The following is a 15,450-nucleotide window of genomic DNA, read 5'->3' as shown; positions in this document are numbered from 1 at the left end:
ATTCAGATCCTGTACAGATTTTCATCTTGTCCCAGTTTCTGTGTAAGGCAGAAATGACAGAAGAAAAGCAGGGGTTTGGAAATAAAAATGCTGACTTATCTGACTCCCTGTTAAGAGATATAAACATATTTTTTCAATCCCTAGAACTATCAAATGATCCTGTAGGCCCCCATCCAACCCAGAAGGAAACATACTTAACCAAACCATGTAGTTCAAGAGTTCTGGCCCAAAATACATGATTTTTTTTCAACCTTACATTTCTTCAGGAAACTGCAACACCTCAAACTCTCCAGAAATTAATCTAATTTGCAATCTCCCTACAGTTAATTACCACCTATAAGAGTATGTGTTTGCATCTAGGAGGTAGAGCAATTAAAACAAATGCATTTTTTCATTAATTGGAACGTTTAGAGGCTTTCAGAGTCAGGACATAGCTGAAGATAATACACAAATTTGGGCAAGTGCTATTTTACTCCTGCTACAGACTTCATAAATAGCAAAAAGGCTCTACAGACAAGCCAGTTTTAATTAAATGCTATGAAAATATTAAATAATATTATTTACCTTATTTAGTTCCTGTATTATTTACCTTATTTTATTACCAAAGAAATACCAAGTTTCTGGAGGTACCGATCTTAGGATGAACCAAAAATAACCCTTGTTTATCTGCTGTTAAGAAATGCCAACAGATCTCACTCTGTGGGTCAGAAGACACACTGTGATTTCTGCATATATACTTCCTTTTAAATACTCCTAGACTAAATAACAGGATAGAGGAAAGATTATAAGCACAAACTTGCACATATTTATGCTTATGCTACCCTGTACTTTACTTCAAATGTAAGCTATGGGATTTAGAACTACAGACTTGTTGCCAAACCAGCAGGCCTAAAACTCTACTCTGAGTAAAAAAAAAAAACAAAAACAAAACAACAACAAAAAAAAAAACCCCTGTAAAACAGATTCAGCAGAATATTTCTGTAAATATTTAAGATGAAAAAATCAATGTTACAACTTAAAAAGCAAACTAGGAAAGAGATTAGTGCTCTCTGAAGTACTACATTTACTGTGCAAACAGCCATAACTGACTATTTCAGGCTATTTCAAAATTTAACTACAGGGAGTGATGGATATGTCCAAAATGACACTACTTGTTATCCAGAGAGAATGGAAAAGCAACTTCAGTTTAGACTGGAATCATTTTCCTCTCCTTTTTTCTTTCCCTGATAGGACTTAACAGCTGGATAACAGACTGATTACCAAGAACACAGAACAAAATTACTACCACATTCAACTGTAAAACCAGAATCATATAAAGAGGTAAGAATACATAAAAAGACACTAAATAAAGCAAACACTACATGCTGAGCAAAAGCATTAGTATTTCTTTCCCCATGCCCTATCCCTTAAGGAAAATATATAATCAAACAGCAAACTACCTTAAAAGAAAACCAGAAGCAGATTAAGAATTAAAATGGACCAGAACAGCTAACTTCTCTGTTCAAGTATGCTAAAAAGGTTTCCAAATTTTATTTTCATGATAGACAACAGTTTAGAACAATTGCTACAAGCAGCACTAAGTAGGAAGGAGAAAACATTTTATGTAGCCTTTTAATGTACAATTTTATAAGCAATTAAGCAACTATTATTAGTGTGAAATACAGGATTATGTATTTCAATGTTATTCAATGATAGCATTCCTATAATATTCTATGATTGGTTATTAATACTGTACTATCTATTATTATCTAGCTTCCTAAAAATCAAAGATGGTTTTCTTCCTTCAGCAAAACCAGGATGGATCTGATCTAGCTTCTCTTTGCTGAAAAAATGCTTGTAATGTCAGGGAAGATTACACCTTTATACCAGAAGCAAATCTGGAGAAGAGGGCAGAGGGAATTTATGTTTTATAGACTAATATTTATGTAATTAATTTTTTGCAAAGAGCCATAAAATGTTCCCACAGTTGGTTGTAATATTTTTGGAGTTGTGTTTCTTTAAGGCAGAACTCAAAACCTTCTATGGGGATTTGAGGTCCCCAAACAGATGTTTCAGGGTCTCATTACTTCCTCCCCACCTTGTTTGCTTTTATAAAGCAGAACTGATTAACATGGCTCGCTAGTGTCTGCTGCTCCACATGCTGAGTTACTAAATATTTTGGGAAAGTTTTCTATTGGGAAGATGTATGTTGATTCCATTTGAGATGTATTTTCTACTCTGTTGGTGAGGTTGAAAAGCTTATGTTGGAATGCAAGAAATAGAGGAGATAGAAATCCCATGAACACATTTGTGATACAGGAGAGAGTAACAACAACACCAGACCCCTATGGCAACTTTCTTATTATTCTTACATAGATTTACTGAGCTCTCTGTTTCTTTTTTCCATATCTATAAATCCAGAAAACTCAAGCAATACACTAAGCAATGTTTTTAAGGTATGGAAATTGCAATACACTAATTAGAGCTACCTGAATGTCTTTCAGGATCTTGAAATAAAAATCTGTAATTCCAGACCTTGGCTTTCACATAGCATTGATTACACCCAGACTACAACTACGATAAAGTCAGACTTCTCCTTTCAACTTGAACTGAAATTAGCTTCTAGTACTCTAGCTTGATGAGGTTTCCAGATTTTTCTAGGAAACACACTATGTACACCACAGACTTGTAGAGAAATCTAGCATTGTATACACCTAAGTATTGCTTAGGCCATGGGCAACCTAGGTGGTTAATAGAGATCAAACATCTACTTTACGACTGCCAAGACAACATAGATGAATGTACATTAACCTGTATGGTTTACAATGAATTGAAAACAGAAAGAAATATAATTTCTCTTCTCCTTCTAAATTTCTGGATAAACGGAAAATCTAGGATAGATCCAAAATGCAAGACAGAAAAGCATTCCTTTTGAAAAGTTTTCCAATGCTTTGAAGAGTCAAATCTAGCATACTCTATGACTTGACTGACAATGAGAAATACATTATTGGGTTGCCCAATGGGTTGGAAGTGACTGGAAGTTCTCATTACACAATAGATTGCCCATGAAATTAGTTCATCTGAATTCAATTTCTGCAGCAAATTTAACAAAGCCATGACAACTTTATCATGGAAGCCAAAGAGTGAAGGAATTGGAGACTGAATTCTCTCCTCTCGCCAAGCAGTGAGTTCTGCAGACCAAGTTGACAAACATGGGCATGTCAGTAAGCAGTACTAAGTTGTTGCCCTTCCTTTCTTGCTTCTTCCTGACTCACTTTCAACTGCTGCATCCTCACTAGATCAGCCATGAAAACCCATCACTTTTTTAAAGGCCAAAATTTCTTAACATAGTGTAGTGCTATCCATTTATCTCTACAAATACACATGCACCTTGAGAAAGACCAGCAATATCTGTAAGACAGATGTTCCTTAAACCAAGTAAGCAAACATCCAACCCAAAAGTTCAATTCCACTTGTTTTCAGTTCCAGGATTCAGTTCAATCAGACTAGAAGAGACTAAACCAATAATATTCAGTACATACCAGCACAGGCAAATGCTTGGGAAGCAGCATTTGCACTTATTTTCATAACAGACAACAGGCAGCAGCATACAGCAACAGGGCAGCCTACCCAGAGAAAGTAACATTTATTTAGGTAGGGTGTTATTTTCCTTAAAAATAAACACACTTGGGGGCCTAGCATCTCTTTATAAGCTCTTTACAAGCCAACATAGCATCAGGTTACAGAGTCCATTCATATAATGTTTATAAGTTCTAGTGTTAATGCCATTAATGGTGCTCTGGTATAGACTGCAAGACAGATCAATGCAAATCTTTCCATTGGTTTGTGGAAAAAAAAAAAAAAACAAAAAACAAAAAAAAAAAAAAAAAAAAAAAAAAAAAACCAACACTGGGCATAAGGCAAGGAAAGGACTATCTTCAGCAACATTTAGCTCAAGGAGAAAACAGTCCATGAAAGCAACTTTCTAGCCTTCTGTCTTTTCACAGCCCATGATTTGGTGGGAGTTCGTAAAAGTAGCAAGAGGAGAAAAAAACCGAAATTCGCAAAAGAGTAGTAAAATTTAACTGCCCGTAAACCACCACTTTTCTCAACTTCTAGGTCAGGCGCCATGATGCTGTGAGATTCTGCTCCACTGCAGCAGTTCAGTGCTTCCAAAATACCTTGAAAGGGTTTACAAGGCCTTGAAGTACAACCATTTTCACACCACCTATGGTGACTCTACTTAAATGCTTTTCCCTCTTAATGGCTCTTGGTGTTCCTGGTTTGCACTCCCAGCTGGATTAGAGAAGTCTTTCCAAGCAAAAGAGTGTGGTCTACCTGCTGCAACAGCACTGGTCTGGAAACTTGGTGATCCTACTTTTAACCCTGATTCTGTTACTTATTTACAGATAAAAATTTGACATTTATTAGATTTCTTGCTTCTACTGCAGCCTCTCAGCAGTATGTGTAATACTGACCTCAAAGAGATGATGTGAGACTTTACCATTCTAAACCTTTCAGATTTTGAAATGGATAGAAGAACAGAAAAAAAACCCAATAACTTACTCTTTTTATTTGTAAACAGAAACTTTAATAAAAAATTTTGTTAAGTAACTGAAGTAGCTGACTGCAGTAACCCTTTGCTAAAACACTACCTTCAACAGGGATACAGAAGATATTACAGTAAATATCTACAGCCCAGCTCTGGAACTCATAGAAGTGCATCCACAAAGGCCTGCTGAAGTTATATGTCATACTGTAATATAATCAAACATTTTCCAATTTACTGAGACATAGCACATTATTTCCCATAGAGTAAACTACTCAGATTGGTCCTAGGCAACCTCCTCTCCTCCCAAACTATTTCCATTGGGCAGTATTATTAAATGGGCTACTGAGGTTCAACATAAATTGAATTTCTATATGTTTACCCTATATTTAGGATGCATATGAATACAGCTGATATTATCTAATAGTCAGATAGCAAACCTGAGCTCTGAAGAGCCCTAGTGACTTCCCCTGCAAACTGGAACTGAAAATAGGGTAAGCTATTCTTTTGGAGCAATATGCATTTTAGAAAGTTTCCCAAGGTAAGTTTTGGGTTCAGACTGAGGACCTTATAGCTCCAAGTTCCCACATTTTTCTGCTTATAAATTGTAATCTGCACCCTCTTTCTGTACTGTTTTACATCTGGTAAAATGTCATTTACTTTCTGTACTGTTCCTACATCTGGTTCCTTGTTCCAACAGCTTCCTCAGTGATCACACATACTACTTTTAGTATGCAGTTCTCCATGCAGGTTTTTTTACACAGGCTAACAAGAAAGCCTCAGAAGACTTTATACTATTAAGAATTAAACAATATTTTGCCGTTTCTAGAAAACAAAGGTAAGAATTTGGGACTATTAAAAAATGCTTGATTGGTTTAGGACCCTTGGTTATATCACTCAACCACATTCAACACACCAAAGGCTGGCTGGCTCATTCTCTCTATAATCAGTCCAGGAAAAAACAGGACTATTCAGACAGAAATTTAGACCTCTGATACCTTAAAATACCTTCTGATAAATCTGCTTGTTTCTTAGCAAGGGAGCATGAGAGGATAAAATAAGTGACTAGCTGTAGGTCATGGTCCTTCTTCCCCTTGAAGCTCTGTTTTCAATAGAGACTATCTGAAGTAGTCTCATTCATCTCAGAGAGGCATGAAGATTTGAAATGGAAATCTAGGCTACACAAATTAACCTAGATTACATTTTTACATTACATTACAGTAATTACATTAATGTAACCTACATTAAACAAATGTAGGTTAAATTTTTCAAAAACAACTCATGTGTTTCAGCCTATGAATAACAGTAAGAGATCTGTGCTCTGAAAAATTATCTCCCTTTTGGGGTGCCAGAACAATTACCTGAAACTGGAGGTAAACTCTTTAGAAACTGAAGTCTGAAAGTAAAAATTACTTTCTTGTCCCCATACATGGACTAGGAATTTTAAAAGCTTTAAAATCCATTAAATCAATTAAATACTGGTAAAATCATGCTAACTTGCCTAAAACTGAAAAGTTTTCTGATTTTCATGTTTTATAGAATATCAGATTAAAAGTATCTTCCAAATTCAACCTAAACTGGCTGTGTTGCATCTGCATGTGTTTCATCTGCAGACCTATCCACAAAAAGCAGTAGCACAAACAGTATATAAAGAGTGCTCTGAGTATTAGCATGTCACCCCTAAATTTAACAAATGGAGGTAAGCAAGGAACTGAAGTTTTGGAGGCCCATGATCACTTCAGATAAAGACTAATCCATAATTCAGCATCAGGGTTATCTGAACCTCAAACCAGAAGTTACTCTGCAAGGAAAAAAAGAGGACTGAGCAGTAGAATAATGCAGAGAACACACTGTTCTTTCTAATTAACTAAGGTTTGCTTCTAATGTAATCTGACATCATTCTTTTAATATTATTTCCAAACTTTCATTCCATTTTTCTGAGTTATGCACAATTCTCAAGCTCTGAAAATACTCAATTCATCTATTTAACTTATACAAATTATATGAGTGGCCTATAGAGGAATATTCCTTAATTACAAGACACTTCCATAGTATGAGCAAACAAAACAATAATTAGTATCATTACAGTCAAATATATTAAGAAAGAGATTCTAGACAGACATTTCATGGTGCTGGTTTTTATTGTAATCAAGCTTCAAAAACAATCTCTTCAAAAGTGAAGCAGTAAGTGGATTTAATCCTTTGGCTCAATATTCTCTGCTGCAATAATTTCAGCTATGAAACAAGCACATTTGCCTCCTTCAGATACAACAGAGAGTGAAAACTGAATCTTTCCATTATCCAAACTTCTTTTTTTCCTTTTTCTTTTTGAAGCTGCCAATTCGTAAAGGGGAAAGAGGTCAGAGTTCAAAATGCTAATCTTACCCTTCAGATACCAGCCACTTGGGAATAACTCACTTCTACTCATTCTCAGTTTTATTGCTGGAGACTACTTGCTGACTCTTAGAAAAGTTAAAAGAAAATGTTAGTGCAAGCTCAGATATTAAAATTAAGCTTCTTGCACTGCAGCCTTCCTCAGATTCTCCTCTTTGGTGCTTTGAAAAGAATCACATCAATTGTAGTAGTCCACACATACAACACACACTGTGCATATGCAAGAATGGTTCTTAGAATCTTATCTGTTAAATTTAACATTTTCACTCTTGCTCCTACACTTCCATATAACTTTGGGAGTTTGAGGGGTGCTTTGATTTGTTTTAGGGATGGTAGGTTTTGAAGGTTTTGTTGCTTTGGTGTTTCTAAGGTTTTCACCTTCTCATGAAGAGCCTTCTGCTCAAATACATGACACAAAAGAAGGTATTTTCAATAAAAGTTCTCATTCTCTTTCATTAAATGGCAACTTTTTATATAGTCTTGAAATTCTGAATTATCTTTACCCTTAAAATACAGATTTCTGCTATTCCTTGACCTAGAAATAGCAACTTAATTCTAAAAGAAGCAAGAACACAAGACTTGAATAGATAAAAATACCACTTAACACTGGTGCTCTCCGCTCCCTCCATATATTTCTGCACCTCAGACTTGCTTCTTTGATTAATGAGTATGTCAACTTAGCAACTCTGCTGCAGGAGGCAACATTGTCCCAGCCAGGAAGCCTGCCTTACTCTCCTGGCACCCTACAAATCCATGGTCAAAATACTTTTCAGTTATGGAGCCAACAAACAAATACCAGCACTGTGAACAGCAAGGAACCCAGCCCATTCTCAGCTGTGGCTGGGAATACTGTTGCAAAGCATGGAGACAGAGCCAGCAAAGAAAGCAGCAGGGTGAGATGAATAAACAACAAAACCCAAAAAACCCCACAACCAAACAAACCTCCAAAGTTTCATGCAGCATTTACAGCCTTAAAAACATGCTATATAAAAACTGACTACCATTTCCTCAATTCCTTTTGCTCCCAAAGAGCTTTCAGTTTTTCTTTCTATTTACAAGCAAATGGCATGTGTTGACACCATAGATATAACACAGCTGAAAAAGAGACAGAGACTACTCTAGCTTCCAGATAAGCCATTATATCTACATAGTCATCAATAATGATGTAAATAAAGACACAAAAAATAGCCCACTCTCTTCCCTCCAATTTCCAGGAGTTTGCATGGCTCTCTAATTACTCCAATGTCACTAGGCCATTACTGTAAAGAAAGTGGCAGGCACACCTAACCTGGGGAGCAGTCAAAAATACTTGAACCTGTATTATCCTTATTATGTTTGTTCTCAACACACTCAATATAAAACTAGACCTACAGTAAGCTAGAATTGTGCTATCTCTGATTCAACAGCAGTCTGGAAAATAACAGAAAACAAATATATATATATATATATATATATATATATATATGTGTAACTGCAGGGAACATTCAACTACTGCATGACTAGAAGATGGGGGGTGGGAAGATGTTTTATCCACATTTCTTGACAAGTGATGGACAGCTCCTGAAACTGAAAGCAATAGGTTTCTAGTCCTAGGGGTATTGCCTTCAAATATGTCTATGTTCTCAGGGTAGATCAGTTTTCCCTGCTGCAGGCATCCTGCTGAGAGGTGAGGTCCCAAGCAAAACACAGGAATCTGACTGCAAGTCTTTGAGGTGGCAGGAGCCAAGGGAGGTTCAAAGACAAGGCTGGCTGGTGGGCAGCACCTCTGAGTACTGCAGAGGTTAGAGGTTAGTAAAGCAGGAGCCACTGGCCAATAAAACAGTGTTTGGAGAGCCCACCCTATAGATAAATTTGGGATCTGTTTACACCTTTCCCAGCTTTCTGAGTTACACACACTGATGCTTCCCACTGTGATCTTGTCCTGTGTCCACCAGCATCTCCCTTCCTCTGCAGCTGCCCTCCTCTCCACTGGTTGGCTTCATAACATAGCTAAAGGATGCTTGGAAACTTTTAATCAGCATCCAGCATCAAAAATAAATAAATAAAAGCACAACTGCTTTTATTTGTGTCAACTGCTGCAATAAGATCTGCCTTGTTTGAGATTTCCCATGACTGCTGTACTAATGCTGGGAGAATAGAAGCTTAAATTCCCTTGATTAGAGAAGCTAAACACAAAGCAAGCCCAGTGCCAATCACACACATGAAAGGACAGCTTTTTGAAGGAAGAAAAAAAATCTAGGTAAGGTTACCACCATATTATAGCTGTCAAAAATCAGCACATACCTCAATTTCAGAGCTTAAGCTCTGTACCAGGAAGAACTTGCTCTTTTGATGAAGGCATGTTTTGCTCAGTTTCCTGTAAGCTGTACAGCTCTGTTTTATATAAGCACAAACATAATACACATACTCCCATACAGCCAGTTCTCAGCATTGGAGAACTTTAATTACAGACATTACTGCCAGTGTTGCTTGAATACAAATATATCTTACTGACTTCTCTGAGGATAAAAGCTGAAAGACTGGCAGTCATGAGGTTTTTTCCGTATCTACTTATCTACTGGAAAATTCCCATTTAGGACATGGTGCTGCTGTTTTCCTCCACATCTTAAAAATAACTGATCTTAGCTTGAGCTATATAAAAATACCTCATCCTTCATGGCTCAAACTGCATATAGCTGTACGGCTATTTGACGCAATGGGGAAGGTGAATATTAACTGCTGGTTGTGATAATACTGTATGATAGTCACACTACAAGGAAACAGGATTGAAAATAAATTGACTTGGAAAAAACCTTGATAGACATCAACGAGAGTTATTTATTTCTTCTTGGTAAACATCTGGAATAGCGTGCTATTCCTAATTGTATGAAGTCAAACTTCTATCCACGATTACCTACTCCAACATTAACATCCTGGAATATGAACACCCTCTCCAATGCTTCTGCCCATAGCATCTCTACAGAACAAAGTCATCAGAATTCAAAGACAACTAATGCCAGGTGCCATTTTAATTTCTAAAGAGCATTCAAAATTGTTGCTAATAAAAAAAAAAAAAAAAAAAAAAAAAAAAAAAAAAAAGGAAGAAGCCAAACCCCATGTACAAATTACACCATTTGAAAGTCAAGAGGCACTACCGTATTTTCCTAAAACAGCCCACTATTCAGTTTGTAAAAAACATGCATAATTTTTCCTACCTCCAGGCATCTAAGAAACTATTCAAAATATCTGCATAATTTACAGACAAAGATTAAAGGAAAAGCTGGCTAAAGGTGATCTGGCAGCAAATTGTTTCTATAGAAAATGTAAGACCTTCCTAATTTAAAAGCCAGATGTTCCTCCTGTCCTGTAAGATACATTTGATACAGTCATTAAAACAGGATCTAGATTTCTAAATTCTAATATTATGATTTGACTTTGTACAAGTTATTGCATATCTATCTACTCATCAGTCAAATGGATACAAGACCAAGGTGTATTTACTACTCTATTTTATATACTCACATGCAAATTACTACAGCAATGCAGTGTATTTATGCTATACAGATAAATGCTAAAGTTGTAATACTTTCAATAATTAAAGGAGGTAAACAAAGCAAGCAGATTTGATAAAGAATGTGATGTGGTACAGACCATACAGCAGCAGAGAGAAAGAACAGAGTAACAAAGAAAGAGTGCAACACCAGGAGAATATGCTTAATCATCTGTTTGTCTGCAGCTGGCTGCTTCATGTGCATGATAGAATACTTTCAAATAGCCTTTCTAAAAGTACATGCCTTCCCAATTTCTGGATCATCTGGTTTATCTGTAGTCTATCCAAGTTGTGTATAGCAATCTGCAAAGGGTAAATACCAAAAATCCAATGTGCAAGACTATACTGACTCTTAAAATACAGACTCTTAAAATCTAATCTGAAAAACAAAAAATTGTATTTGAATAGCATAATTTTCCTCTTACAGTTAAGTTTAACCTTTTACTGTTTAGAAGCTGCCAATGTAGATACAAAGGCAGCCCAAATGTATCCTGTAAAAATTATACACGGAGGTGCTGATTGGTCTCAAATTTCAGAGCTCTTTCTCAGAGATGCCACGAAGACAGTTTATTTCATTCTGAAAAACAACAAGGCAGGACAGGCAAGAAGGAAAAAAAAAACCTAGGATAAGGACACTCTCTGCAATAACTGAAGGGAGAGGAGAGCAATGAAAGTCTCATATATAAATGCCAAGGATTCTACAACTCCCATGGTGATCCTGGCAGTAAGCCAGGAAAAAGTTTTTTCTTTCCTTTGCTGTTTGCAGCAACAAATCTTTCCGCTGGGGGAGGGGTGAGAGGGCTGGAACTAACTTCACTGCATCTGATAAGATGGCAAATTGTCCAGGCCTGACATTTATGGGGGACCCAGAGCTTCACTGAAGCACTCTGGGAGGATTAAAGCAGGGTTAGTCTCTGCAGTCGCACTCCTTAAAATGCTACAAATGGCAGACAGATGAAAGTTTTCTTAAACTTGATAATGATAATTCTACAGAACCCAGAGACAGAAGCTGTCCCCTGTCAGGGAAAGAACTGCAGCTGTAAGTTTAATATTCTCATTAAAAGGACCTGTAAAAGCCTAAGCATGCTCAAAGAGCATCTAGTGTCCAGATATTGAAATGAATTTCTGTTTAATTGGTTAACAAGAACTAAATCCCATCTCTTTCATGTAAGCTGCACCACCCACAAGAAAACTCCACCACCCATTTGCTTTAACTCCATCCAAGACCATCTCACTGCAAGAATGGGATGTTTCACACGCTGGCAGGGATTGCCTGGAGCCAGCAGAAAGGCTCATATAGCTGTCAGCAAGCTGATAAGAGTTGAAATTACTCTACAGAGCCCTCTTTAAAGAAGAGCCAAAGAAGCACATTAAATGAAAGGGAGGAGGGTCAGAAAAGCCAGCCACTCATGTTGTTTTAACGTGGCACTAAAACAAGTCATTGATTTATGCTTGTGTCTTCAGCTCTGTTTAACCTGGAGTCTGAACTTCTCTTCAGTTCAGGGCTGAGGCACACGGGATGTGCACAAGAAAAACCACAACAGCTTGTCCAAGTATTCTAACTGTGGGAACAGCCATTATAAACTACATGTTTTTGATCCACAGTTTTTTACACTGAATTTACATCCTTTTTTAGCCTTTAATTGTCGACTCGGGCTAAAAACGCAGAGGTTGTAATTATCTAAAACTTTAATTAATGAAAAGCAAGAATGGTATACGGCCACTATTTGAGAGGGTACCTTGTGGGGCTTCAGGAAAGTGAATTACACATTCATCCAAAGAAGGAAACTATACATCACTTTCAATAGTCTCCCACTGAAGTGTTTGGCAGCCAGTGAAGTCAACATGCATTTTAAAAACCACTGATTATCTGACAACGTTATTACACAAGGCAATATAAAGTCTTTTGTAAACATGAGTCCTGAAGCTGCCAGGTCTGACCAAATGGCCTTCTGTTCCCATATTCTCCCTCTGACAGTGCTCCACAGCAGGTACCTTAGGAACCCCGCTCCCACAGACACAGCAGGCATAAGCCATCACTTCCTCAAAGTACTCTCCAGCTTCCAGAAGTCTGCAATGCAGGAACTTTTAAGCCAGAAGGTATATCTTCACATTCATCTCTGACAGATTTTCCTTCTCTGGATTTCTTCATTCTGCCTTTTATGTCAATAAAACCTCTTCACTCACACAAAGTTATGAAGCAGCAATTCTCACAGACTGCCTCTTAGTTCTGTGAGATCATCTCCTTGTATTTCAGACCAGATTTCAAACAGTAAAAGTACCGTGAGACATCAAATCAAACTGTATCAAACAGTGTACAGCCACATCCATTCACTTTCTCATTACCTTCTTATCTTATAGTTCTGTATTATATTCCTGCTTCACCATCACCAATCATTCATTTTCAAGATGAAGAGTGTTAGGCTATTTAATCAGTCTTCTCTTGAAACTTTTGATGACCTTTTTCTACTATATTTGTTCCCCCATTTTCAAGATGGGAGAACCATAACTACTGTATTCATGGTGCAGACATACAACAGATTTACATAGTGGCATAGTATTTTCCAACCTGTTCTCTACCTCTTTTCAAAAAATTCTTTGTATTTTTTTAACATAACTGACTATGGAATTTATACTTTCACATAACTATTTATTGCAGCTCTTAAGAATTCTTTTCCAAGTGATTGCAGCTAGTTGAGAGGCCAAAACCGCCCATGAGAAGGCCATTTTAAATTGCATATATACCCCTTTGTATACTGAATTTAAGTTACCACTTTATCATCTGGCCATTTTGTACTTGAATTTCTGTGGCCTAAGGTGTGCCAGTTCCAAATAAAACCTTTTCCAAAGCAGATAATTCATAATGGATAAATGCAAGTGGTTTTCTATGACTGTGGACTCAAGCTGCAAAGTCTCTCTTAAAAGGCCATGGTATTCTGGGGTGCTTTAACTCCTACACAGGTACCTAATTTTACAGAATATCTTATCTCCACTTCCTCCACTTCTCTCTAAGTTTGGTTAAAATTGGGCAGTAAAAGAAAACAGAAGAGGAATCAGCATGCATATTGTATGTGATCATACCCATGTCTCCCTAGAAAACCAGAATAAAAAGAATTCCCACACTTAAGAATACCACCTCTTCATCCATGTGCCATTAGAGCACACAAAGTCATCCAGTCTTCCAGAACACATGAATTCAGAAGTTTTATTCCTGGGAGATGGGGAGTGCTACAAAGTCAAAAAAGAACAGGCACACAAAGCCACCTTTTGAAAATAAACTCCTTGCCTAAAATCTCTTCAGGGAGAAAGAAGACCTAAATAAATGGAAGAATAAGTCTTCTATTCCCACTACACAGTAGTTCCGTATTCTGATTCTATGCCTTAATGAGCCTATCCATGCTAAAAGAGTTCTAAGTATGTTGCTATCAAGTGAAGAAAAATATTTACAAGATGCCTATATATTCAGATAGACAGGTTCACCTCACAAAAAGAGGGTCAAAAAAGAACAGAGGCTGAGATAAAAGCTGAGGAAAACTTTCACACTAGTTAAAGACATTTATATATCAATTACAGTGCTGAAACATGTTTCCAGAGACTAACAGGCTTTCAGAGCAAAACCTTAAAAAAAATCCAAACAACTGTTGCAAGAGAAACTATACAAGGCATGAGACAAGGAGACACCAGCAAAGTTTCATTTTGCTTTTTTTCCTTTATCTATTGCTCTGTGGAAACAAGACAAAATTTCAAGTTTTACTCTCTGTCATACACGCCTGATGCTGTAGTACACTACAACGACACAAAGACTTTGATTTCAGAAGGTTGAAAAAGTGACTCTCTCATTCTTGGGAAGTGTCTCCCCTCTTATACTATTCCACACAGATTAATTTGATTGGTGACAAGAAGACAAACCTCTTCAATCACATTGGTCAGGCCAAAGGGACATCAAGAAGCCCCTCCTAGGAAAAATACGTTAACAATTTTACTGTTACAACAACATGTCCCTGGGAAAGGAATTTCAGAAAACCAAACATCTCAGCCACAAACCAGGGCTACACAGGCCCATTACATCTACTTTTTCCCCTCTGCTTCTAGAACTTTGCTATTACCCGGATCCTGGTTAGAGGTGCAGATAAAAATGAAAGCATAAGGATGCAGCATCGAGTCTGTGCAGCTAAGCTGCTTATCAACTCGCCTCTGGGCACTTCTGCCCAGAGGAGTGTTTCAGACTCCATATGGAACTATTTGTGAGAGGGTAATGGTTCAAGGAAGCTTCAAAGAAAATGAAAATGACAACATTACTGTAGAAAACAGACAAGACAGCAATCCCAAAGATACATAAGTTTCATCCAGACTGCTATTAATTTTAGCAGCCCAATCAGCAGAGGCTGGTTTTGATGGTCAAAATGTTGCAGTTTTTAAGAGCTATTACATGTGAGAATCTGGTTTTCAGGAACTTAGGCTGTACATGCAGAACTGAAAATATGTATCATTTTTTTACACTGTGTACACTAGGCTACAAGCATAGAAATTATTCCCCTTTGTGAGGACAGACAGGAAACTGGACTGGGAACTGTTGAGAGCAAATTGTTCTGCAACTTGAACAATAAAAGCATAAGTTAATGTAGCTGATCTCCAGAGATCTCAGTGCAATCAGGTATGATGTAGGACAAAAGAATTAATTCTGATTTCCCACACTCAAGCTCTGCTCAAACCAATTAATCTCTTTCCCAGTTTATACCATGTACTGTCTAATAAAAAACTGAGCAAAATACAATTGTGCTGTAGGAAATCACAGCTCAGGTCATACCAGCCACAGATCCTAGCAGATGATGTCTCCAAAACTAAAACTCCAGTACTTTATCCTCTTCATTATAGTGTTAGGTGATGTCCATGATAGGTGTACAAACTGGAAGAAAACACTTGCAAAGGAGTTCTTATACAACCTAAATGTAATGATTTCTCTATGAAAATTCCTCTCTTCCTCAGCTTATGTATAGCC

General features: G+C 37.1%; 1 protein-coding gene across 2 annotated transcripts in view; it reads right to left on the bottom strand.

Annotated features, from left to right (window-relative positions):
• Positions 1–15,450, bottom strand: part of EXT2 (exostosin glycosyltransferase 2) — a 74,002-nt gene that overhangs the window by 40,666 nt on the left and 17,886 nt on the right. The window lies entirely within an intron of this gene.

This window comes from Sylvia atricapilla, chromosome 6, assembly GCF_009819655.1.
Source record: "Sylvia atricapilla isolate bSylAtr1 chromosome 6, bSylAtr1.pri, whole genome shotgun sequence".
NCBI lineage: Eukaryota > Metazoa > Chordata > Aves > Passeriformes > Sylviidae > Sylvia > Sylvia atricapilla.
This window is presented reverse-complemented; position numbering and strand designations above follow the sequence as displayed.